The sequence below is a fragment of the Quercus lobata genome, chromosome 8, assembly GCF_001633185.2.
Source record: "Quercus lobata isolate SW786 chromosome 8, ValleyOak3.0 Primary Assembly, whole genome shotgun sequence".
Lineage (NCBI taxonomy): Eukaryota > Viridiplantae > Streptophyta > Magnoliopsida > Fagales > Fagaceae > Quercus > Quercus lobata.
Window position 1 is genome coordinate 19,176,754 of NC_044911.1, and position 9,934 is coordinate 19,186,687.

At 31.2% G+C, this 9,934-nt stretch overlaps 1 long non-coding RNA gene across 3 annotated transcripts; it reads right to left on the reverse strand.

Annotated features, from left to right (window-relative positions):
- Positions 1-682: 682 nt before the first annotated feature.
- LOC115958305 lies at positions 683-2,593 on the reverse strand. Of its 3 annotated transcripts, none has more exons than XR_004084498.1 (5): positions 2,548-2,593; positions 2,003-2,012; positions 1,843-1,893; positions 1,250-1,272; positions 683-778 (listed from the first exon to the last, which is right to left on the reverse strand). It is a non-coding gene; the product is annotated as an uncharacterized LOC115958305 (long non-coding RNA). The 3 variants fall into 3 exon arrangements; XR_004084500.1 differs by having other exon boundaries at positions 874-1,272; XR_004084499.1 differs by lacking the exon at positions 1,250-1,272.
- Positions 2,594-9,934: the final 7,341 nt, after the last annotated feature.

Consider the following 9,934-nt stretch of genomic DNA (forward strand, 5'->3'; position numbering starts at 1 on the left):
CGGTAAATAAGCGCCGCTATAGGGCTCCATGGAGAACGTACCCTATGTACCTTTTAGCGACGGTTTTGCCCGTTGCTATATGTTTGAAGCTTTAGCGGTGGGCGATAAACGCCACTATAGGTCTTCAATTATTTCATAATCTTAGTCCTTTAGCGGCGGTTTTTGCCCGCCGCTATAGGTTTTTTTTTTTTTTATTCCTCCTGGGTTCTAAAACCACATTTCTATTACAAATAACCTGTAATAATTTTCACTCCACTAAAACATTACCACAAATGTCTCCAAACTAACATTATATTAACATAAAAACATATTATCAAATACATAACATTGTCTATAACCATCATCATAAGATTGACAAAAGAAAGATGTGATCTTTTGAATAAAACCACCACTTAAATTAAGCTAATACATTAATCAAAGTTTCAAAGTGTTTAAAAATATCCCCTAACACTTGCAAAAAAATATCCTCCATTCTAGCACCATATTTTAATTTGATACTACCTACACAATATATCTAAGCCCACTACATCATTATAAAAACATAATCATGCCTTTCGAACGAAAAAGAAAAGTTATCACGAAAAGCTACTTTCATGTCAAGCACAGGATTTGTACATCTTAACTTCAAGAAAGATATATAACAAAAACCCCTTCAGGCATTCAAAAACAATTAATAACCATCAGGACTTCCCAAAGGAGGTACACCATGTCCACCAGCACCCATGCGAAGTATAATTGTAATAGCAGGATTAATGAATGCATGCTGACTCCTTCGTATCTTCATAAAAAAAATAAAAATAAAAAACTCATAACTCAGCATTACATATCATTCAACAAGGTGGTCAAGTGTGTGAAGAGCGAGAGAGCACATACCTCATCTATATCTTCAAACGATACAACCACGTATTAAATTTATAAGGAAATCAATGAATAATTTAAAATTCTAATAATAACAATTAAAATCCTAAAATTACCTTCAACAAAATGTTCCATGGAAAGGTTTTTTTTTTTAAATCACTTTAATTATGTGTATCCATGAATTTATGGAAAAACTTACAATTTACACACAGACTTTGTCACAGAATTAGCCAACACTACAAATGTTATATTTACCCGCTTAATAGAGAAAAAAAGGTACTAGGAAAGGAGTGCAAGAAAGATGGGCTTGATAGCTATGTTGTCCAAAAACCTCATAGGAGGACACTACAAATTTATGACCAACAATACCAAAGATGTAGACACAACTAACCAGAAATTCCAGCATATGTTTTCCTGCAAAAAATTTAGGAAAAATTACAATTTATTATTTACTCTGTGTTCCTCACTTTTAAATATTAACTGGTTTGGATTAAACTATATATTTTGGTGAATCAATCAATTATCTACTTTAAATCATGTTACACAAAATCTTTCTTCATTCTTTCCTTCAAACCTTGCTTCCAAAATATATTAATGAATCCACTCCACAAGAACACCATGATAATTGAGGATAATAATGGGAAAAAGGTTGTTCACAACTAGGATGTCAATTAGAGGATGTTGATGTGATATCACTTGAGGGTTCATCAAAACGTACCAATTTAATCCAAATTGTAAGGAGGTTTTGCTTTGTTTATCTAAGAGTAAAGTAAAGTGTAATAGACCTAACCTCAGGGAGATGAATTTCAATTTGCACAAATTTTTAACTTCTCATGCTACCAAACATGAAACATTTAAAGGAAGTATACAGCACTAATTACAAAAATAATAATAGCTTTTTCTTCTCAAAAAACTAGTATTATAAACAGGAGAGCCTAACAAATATGAATTTAAAAACATGATAATTGAGAAACTCCCACTCACATAGCTAAGCAGTGCTGAAATGACAAAGAACATGAATCCCATAAGTGTTATCTGACAAAATATAAAGATTACTGTCAGTGAATAGGCATGAGTATATTACATCAAAGCAAAAGTTACAAATGAATGCAACGATACAAAGAAGGAGCCAAGATTACAATACCATGTTTGGACTGATAAAAGATCCCGAATGCAACACCAAAAATCAAAGAAAAAGATAAAAGTCAGCATATCTCAATAAAATAAAATACTAAAACTTGCCTAGAGAAAAATCATTAACAAATCGTACATAGTCAGACTGATAGAAGTTCCTAATAAGGTGAAACTTTAAAATATTAAAGCCATAAATAAATCACACACACAAAAGGCAAGCATAAATAAATCTAAGGAAGCTCCCACCACCCACCAACCCAATAAAGTTTCAGAATTGAACATACCCAACTGGCCCCTTTCAACCACAAAACAAATATAACAATATCAATACATGACAAGATCAAAACAATAAAAAAAGATCCAAAAGACAAAACCCACATCACATATGAAGTCACAAGCACCAAAAATCAAATCTTTACCCAGAACCCAATTCAAAACAACCAAAAACAATAACTTTTCACAACAAGAATCAAAACCCATGTTTTATATAATGAATAGAATTGAACCAAAAAAATCCAGATCCAAAAAACAAAGATTTGGGATTAAAGGTACAACCTTGACAGAGAAAGTAGAAGGAGCACCATCGTGAGGCCGAAGGAGTGGGAGATCGGAGGTAAAAGAACCAAAAGTAGGGGCAGAATTGGTAGAAGAAGTATCAAAGTGAGGACCAAGGAATCTGCTACCGCGACCACCACCACGTCTCAAGCTCAACATCGTCTGATCACCGATGAAGCTCAACGGCGACACCTCAGCGTCGCGATCGGCGAGCTGAGTGTCGCGTTCGCGACGCTGAAGCGTCGCCGTTGAGCTTCAGCTCGCCGATGAAGCTAAACAGCAACGCTTCAGCGTTGCGATCGGCGAGCTGAGCGTCGCGTTCGCGACGTTGAAGCGTCACCGTTGAGCTTCAGCTCGCTGTTGAAGATTAATGGCGAGTTGAGCGTCGCCGTTAGCTTCAACTCACCGATGAAGCTCAACGGCGACGATTTAGCTTGCCGAAGCATCTCCGTTGAGCTTCATCGGCGACGGTTGGCTCAACAGAGCTGCTTTGGGTTTTTTTGGTCAAGCTTGGTTTTTTTTTTTTTTTTTTTTTTGACTGAAATGCTTGGCTTGAAATGATTTAAGGTAGCTGGGTATTGTATTGATATGCATAACACGCGTGTTAACCACTAAGGCAACATACGTTTCAGTTGTCCATTATTATTATCTATATATAATATAAAACTAAAAATTTTGACTTTCTTTAAAATTAGGATTAAAAAAATAATAATATTTTTTTTAATTAGATCTCACATTATAATTTTTTAATATATAAAAAAAAAAGACTCACTTTAAGTTTCAATACAAAGAAAAATAAAAAAGAAAGACTCACGTAAAAAAAAAAAAGTTACACCAACCAATAACTTATTGCTGATTTCATATTTTGAAAATCCAACCGTTGGATCACATTTTCTATATGTTCTTAACGTGTATGTCAATTTTCATGCCAATCGGGTGTAATTTACTATTTGATTTTTAAACTCATCTTTTATGCGTTATTTTAAACTGCAAAAACTTGAATTTAAACAATTGATTGATAACATGGTTATTAATCTTTAATCACCTTGAAATTTGGTAAGCAAGAAAAATATATGAAGATAATGTAATCTAACGGTAGATTTATCAAAATTCACAACGAATTAAGAAATATAGCGTTGAATTCAAGTTACACTTGATGTAACTCTAAAAAATGTCACACAAACTAATAACTTATTGTTGAATTAATATTTTGAAAATCCAACTGTTGGATCACATTTTCTATATGTTCTTAACGTGCATGTGGATTTTCATGCCAATCAGATGTAATTTACCCTTTGATCTTTAAACTCATCTTTTATGCGTTATTTTAAAATAGGAAAACTTGAATTTAAACAATTGATTGATGGCATAGCTATTAATTTTTGATCACCTTGAAATTTTGTAAGCATGAAAAATATATGAAGATAATGTAATCTAACGGTAGATTTGTCAAAATTCACATCGAATTAAGAAATATAAGATTGGGTTCAAGTTACACTTGATGTAATTCTAAAAAATGTCACAAAAACTAATAACTTATTGTTGAATTCATATTTTGAAAATCCAACCGTTGGATCACATTTTCTATATGTTTTTAACGTGCATGTCAATTTTCTTGCCAATCGGATGTAATTTACCCTTTGATCTTTAAACTAATCTTTTATGCGTTATTTTAAACTACGAAAACTTGAATTAAAACAATTGATTGATGACATAACAATTAATCTTTTATCACCTTGAAATTTTGTAAGCATGAAAAATATATGAAGATAATGTAATCTAACGGTAGATTTGTCAAAATTCACATCGAATTAAGAAATATAAGATTGGGTTCAAGTTACACTTGATGTAACTCTAAAAAATGTCACACAAACTAATAACTTATTTTTGAATTCATATTTTGAAAATCCAACCGTTGGATCACATTTTATAAATGTTTTTAACGTGCATGCCAATTTTCATGCCAATGGGATGTAATTTACCCTTTGATCTTTAAACTCATCTTTTATGCGTTATTTTAAATTACGAAAACTTGAATTAAAACAATTGATTGATGACACAGCTATTTATCTTTGATTACCTTGAAATTTTGTAAACATGAAAAATATATGAAGATAATGTAATCTAACGGTAGATTTGTCAAAATTCACGTCGAATTAAGAAATATAAGTTTGGGTTCAAGTTACACTTGATGTAACTCTAAAAAATGTCACACAAACTAATAACTTATTTTTGAATTCATATTTTGAAAATCCAACCGTTGGATCACATTTTCTATATGTTCTTAACGTGCATGTCAATTTTCATGCCAATCGGATGTAATTTACCCTTTGATCTTTAAACTCATCTTTTATGCGTTATTTTAAACTACGAAAACTTGAATTTAAACAATTGATTGATGACATAGCTATTAATTTTTGATCACCTTGAAATTTTGTAAGCATGAAAAATATATGAAGATAATGTAATCTAACGGTAAATTTGTCAAAATTCACATCAAATTAAGAAATATAAGATTGGGTTCAAGTTACACTTGATGTAACTCTAAAAAATGTCACACAAACTAATAACTTATTGTTGAATTCATATTTTGAAAATCCAACTGTTGGATCACATTTTCTATATGTTTTTAACATGCATGCCAATTTTCTTGCCAATCGGATGTAATTTACCCTTTGATTTTTAAACTCATCTTTTATGCGTTATTTTAAACTAGGAAAACTTGAATTTAAACAATTGATTGATGGCATAGCTATTAATTTTTGATCACCTTGAAATTTTGTAAGCATGAAAAATATATGAAGATAATGTAATCTAACGGTAGATTTGTTAAAATTCACATCGAATTAAGGAATATAAGATTGGGTTCAAGTTACACTTGATGTAACTCTAAAAAATGTCACACAAACTAATAACTTATAGTTGAATTCATATTTTGAAAATCTAACTGTTGGATCACATTTTCTATATGTTTTTAATATGCATGCCAATTTTCTTGCCAATCGGATGTAATTTACCCTTTGATCTTTAAACTAATCTTTTATGCGTTATTTTAAACTACGAAAACTTGAATTTAAACAATTGATTGATGACATAGTTATTAATCTTTGATCACCTTGAAATTTTGTAAGCATCAAAAATATATGAAGATAATGTAATCTAACGGTAGATTTGTCAAAATTCACATCGAATTAAGAAATATAAGTTTGGGTTCAAGTTACACTTGATGTAACTCTAAAAAATGTCACACAAACTAATAACTTATTTTTGAATTCATATTTTGAAAATCCAACCGTTGGATCACATTTTCTATATGTTCTTAACGTGCATGTCAATTTTCATGCCAATCGGATGTAATTTACCCTTTGATCTTTAAACTCATCTTTTATGCGTTATTTTAAACTACGAAAACTTGAATTTAAACAATTGATTGATGACTTAGTTATTAATTTTTGATCATCTTAAAATTTTGTAAGCGTAAAAAATATATGAAGATAATGTAATCTAATGGTAGATTTGTCAAAATTCACATCAAATTAAGAAATATAAGATTAGGTTCAAGTTACACTTGATGTAACTCTAAAAAATGTCACACAAACTAATAACTTATAGTTGAATTCATAATTTGAAAATCTAACCGTTGGATCACATTTTCTATATGTTCTTAACGTGCATGTCAATTTTCATGCCAATCGGATGTAATTTACCCTTTGATCTTTAAACTCATCTTTTATGCGTTATTTTAAACTACGAAAACTTGAATTTAAACAATTGATTGATGACATAGCTATTAATTTTTGATCACCTTGAAATTTTGTAAGCATGAAAAATATATGAAGATAATGTAATCTAACGGTAAATTCTTCAAAATTAACATCAAATTAAGAAATATAAGATTGGGTTCAAGTTACACTTGATGTAACTCTAAAAAATGTCACACAAACTAATAACTTATTGTTGAATTCATATTTTGAAAATCCAACTGTTGGATCACATTTCTATATGTTTTTAACATACATGCCAATTTTCTTGCCAATCGGATGTAATTTACCCTTTGATTTTTAAACTCATCTTTTATGCGTTATTTTAAACTAGGAAAACTTGAATTTAAACAATTGATTGATGGCATAGCTATTAATTTTTGATCACCTTGAAATTTTGTAAGCATGAAAAATATATGAAGATAATGTAATCTAACGGTAGATTTGTTAAAATTCACATCGAATTAAGAAATATAAGATTGGGTTCAAGTTACACTTGATGTAACTCTAAAAAATGTCACACAAACTAATAACTTATAGTTGAATTCATATTTTGAAAATCCAACTGTTTGATCACATTTTCTATATGTTTTTACTATGCATGCCAATTTTCTTGCCAATCGGATGTAATTTACCCTTTGATCTTTAAACTAATCTTTTATGCGTTATTTTAAACTACGAAAACTTGAATTTAAACAATTGATTGATGACATAGCTATTAATCTTTGATCACCTTGAAATTTTGTAAGCATGAAAAATATATGAAGATAATGTAATCTAACGGTAGATTTGTCAAAATTCACATCGAATTAAGCAATATAAGATTGGGTTCAAGTTACACTTGATGTAACTCTAAAAAATGTTACACAAACCAATAACTTATTGTTGAATTCAAATTTTGAAAACCCAATCGTTGGATCACATTCTCTATATGTTCTTAATATGCATGTCAATTTTCATGTCAATCGGGTATAATTTACTATTTGATCTTTAAGTGGGAAGACGAAAAAATAGATGGAAATTTAAATGTCTATTGCGGCGGTCCAACCCGCCGCAAAAAGGAGTACATATTGCGGCGGGTCATTGACCCGCTGCTATATCTAGGCTTAATGCCGCTAAAACAGGTCTATTGCGGCGAGTCATTGGCCCGTCGCTATAGTACGCCGCAAAATACTAGAGATATTGTGGCGGTCATATAGAACGCCACAATAGATCTCATCTACAGCGGTGAGCCAAAAATGCGCCGCAATAGGTGACATATAGCGGCAATTTTTGCACTCGCCGCAATAGGCCCGCCGCAATAGCTCAGTTTTCTTGTAGTGCTATCTTGTTCTTTGCTTGCCTGGCCTAAAGCTATTGGTTCCATCACCATCTTATCAAAAGCATCATTACTACCACTTGAGTCTTTAGAATTGTTAGAATAGTTTATATCATCACCCACATCATCAATTATGTTAGGCACATCCACACAGTGCTCTACATACAACTCTATCACCTTATGCCCCTGAACAACATCTGCCATACTTATAGCCAAATCATCATTGTCAATAGTCACAGGCCTAAGCCCATCATCCTCCAAGCTCACCGTAGGCATCCTATACCACAACTTACCATAACTCGTATACCCCAACTTCTCAACCATATTTCTCAATTCTTGGGCAGACCAACAATCTCGTTCATTACCATCAAAATAATTTATAGCAACCCCCTCATACCTAATTGGATCACTCAAAAAATTTCCCACCATGATGAACTTCCACAGAAAATTCATCCATTCTTGCAAAAAAAAAAAGAAAAAAAAAAAAAAAGATACATAAACAATATTATTTTTCACTAGTACCAGTTAGGCTTTTATGCACTTCTTTTATTTCATTAAAGGGAGAAAAAGAAAAATACAAATTTAATCTTTTGTTATCATTCTTAGAAACAGGTCCTCAATTTCAATAACCATTTTTTGGAGAATATATTAACTTTGGAATTTAGTATTTATAAAGAATGAAGTGTCAACTTGACCATCTCCATGTCTTTACTCTTTTATTGAATTTTCTATGTGAATCTGATACCTTTTGAATCATATGACTTATCATGCAAAGGTTCATTTGAATGTGTTTTTCTGTATGTGTATATTATTACAAGTGGGTCCTACCATTTAAGGTAGAAATGGTCCCAAATAGATTTACAGTATGACTTATCATGCAAAGGTTCATTTGAATGTGTTTGTCTGTATGTGTATATTACTACAAGTGGGTCCTACCATTTAAGGTAGAAATGGTCCTAAACAGATTCACAGTGGACTATAGCGGAGTTAAAGGGTTTAAAAAAAATGGACTTTCTACATTGCAGCAACCATAGGGCCAATCTCCACTGATGCGAGATTGAGCATAAAAAATTAGTAAGAACAGAGTATACATAAGCAAAAAAATCGCAATATAAAGTATAAAAATACGAAAGACACAAAGGCTGAGCCAAATGATAATATGAAATTAAGAGCAAGAAAAGACTAAATCATTGAATTTCGAGGGAGCCAAACATGAAGTAAGGATGAGAGAGAGAGAGAGAGAGAGAGAGAGAGAGAGAGAGAGAGAGAGAGAAATCGCGAGATAAAGAGACAGACCTGGGGTTGGTGGAGTAGAGAAGGCGCTGCCAGAAGAAAGAAGGCGCTGCTGGAAACAGGAGCTGCCACCCTCACTGTTAGGGATTTTGGATTTTAGGGAGATGTGTGTTTTAGAATTAATTTGGATCTGCCCTTGTTTAATAAAATCTACAAATTTTTTTATCAAAAAAAAAAAAAAAACACTAACGTGGCAGGACATGCGTCCGTTGATGCGGTAATAAAAATTAGGCCGTTTGACACGTCAAATTTTTCCATCCATGAGATAACAACAGGGACTAAGCTGACATGACACTAAAAGGTTAGGGACCAAATTGACACAATTGAAAGATTAGAGACTAAATAGAAATATGGTGTAAAAGATAGGGACCATTTATGTGGTTTACCCTAAAATTAAATTGTTTACTTTTAAAAAAATTTTCATTTAAACTCTACACCTTCTAATGGTAACTTTATTAACATAAATGCTTAAACAAAACAACATTGCACAGTTTTTATTTATTATTATTATTTTTTAACATATGTGTATATTATATATTGAGACATTATTTCACCTTTAAATGGTATAATGTCATTCTCTTTAGATATTTTTCATTATTTTATAACATGTAATGAGTTTTTGCTTTGAATTAAAATCGGTGAATAATCGTAAGTTTTAGTTATTTATTTTATTTTATTTTTTGAAAATTTTGTTTAATAGGAAATTATCCTAAAATTAAACATAACATTTAAAATATAATTAATTAAAATAATCAAAGAAAAAAAAATATTGTACAACCACATAAGGAGGGCTAGTACATTTCAAAAGCGTGACAGGGTATCCTATAATATATACTTCATATTACAAATTTCATATCTTTCTTTACCTACATTTATGGAATAATGGGTCAGTTTCTCAAAAAAAAAAAAAAGAAAAAAAGAAAAAAAAAAGGTAATAATGGGTCAATTTTCACAATAAATATGTTTGTCTTCACATGACTCCTTTAAGATGACAGAACTCATCATGATGCTAGTG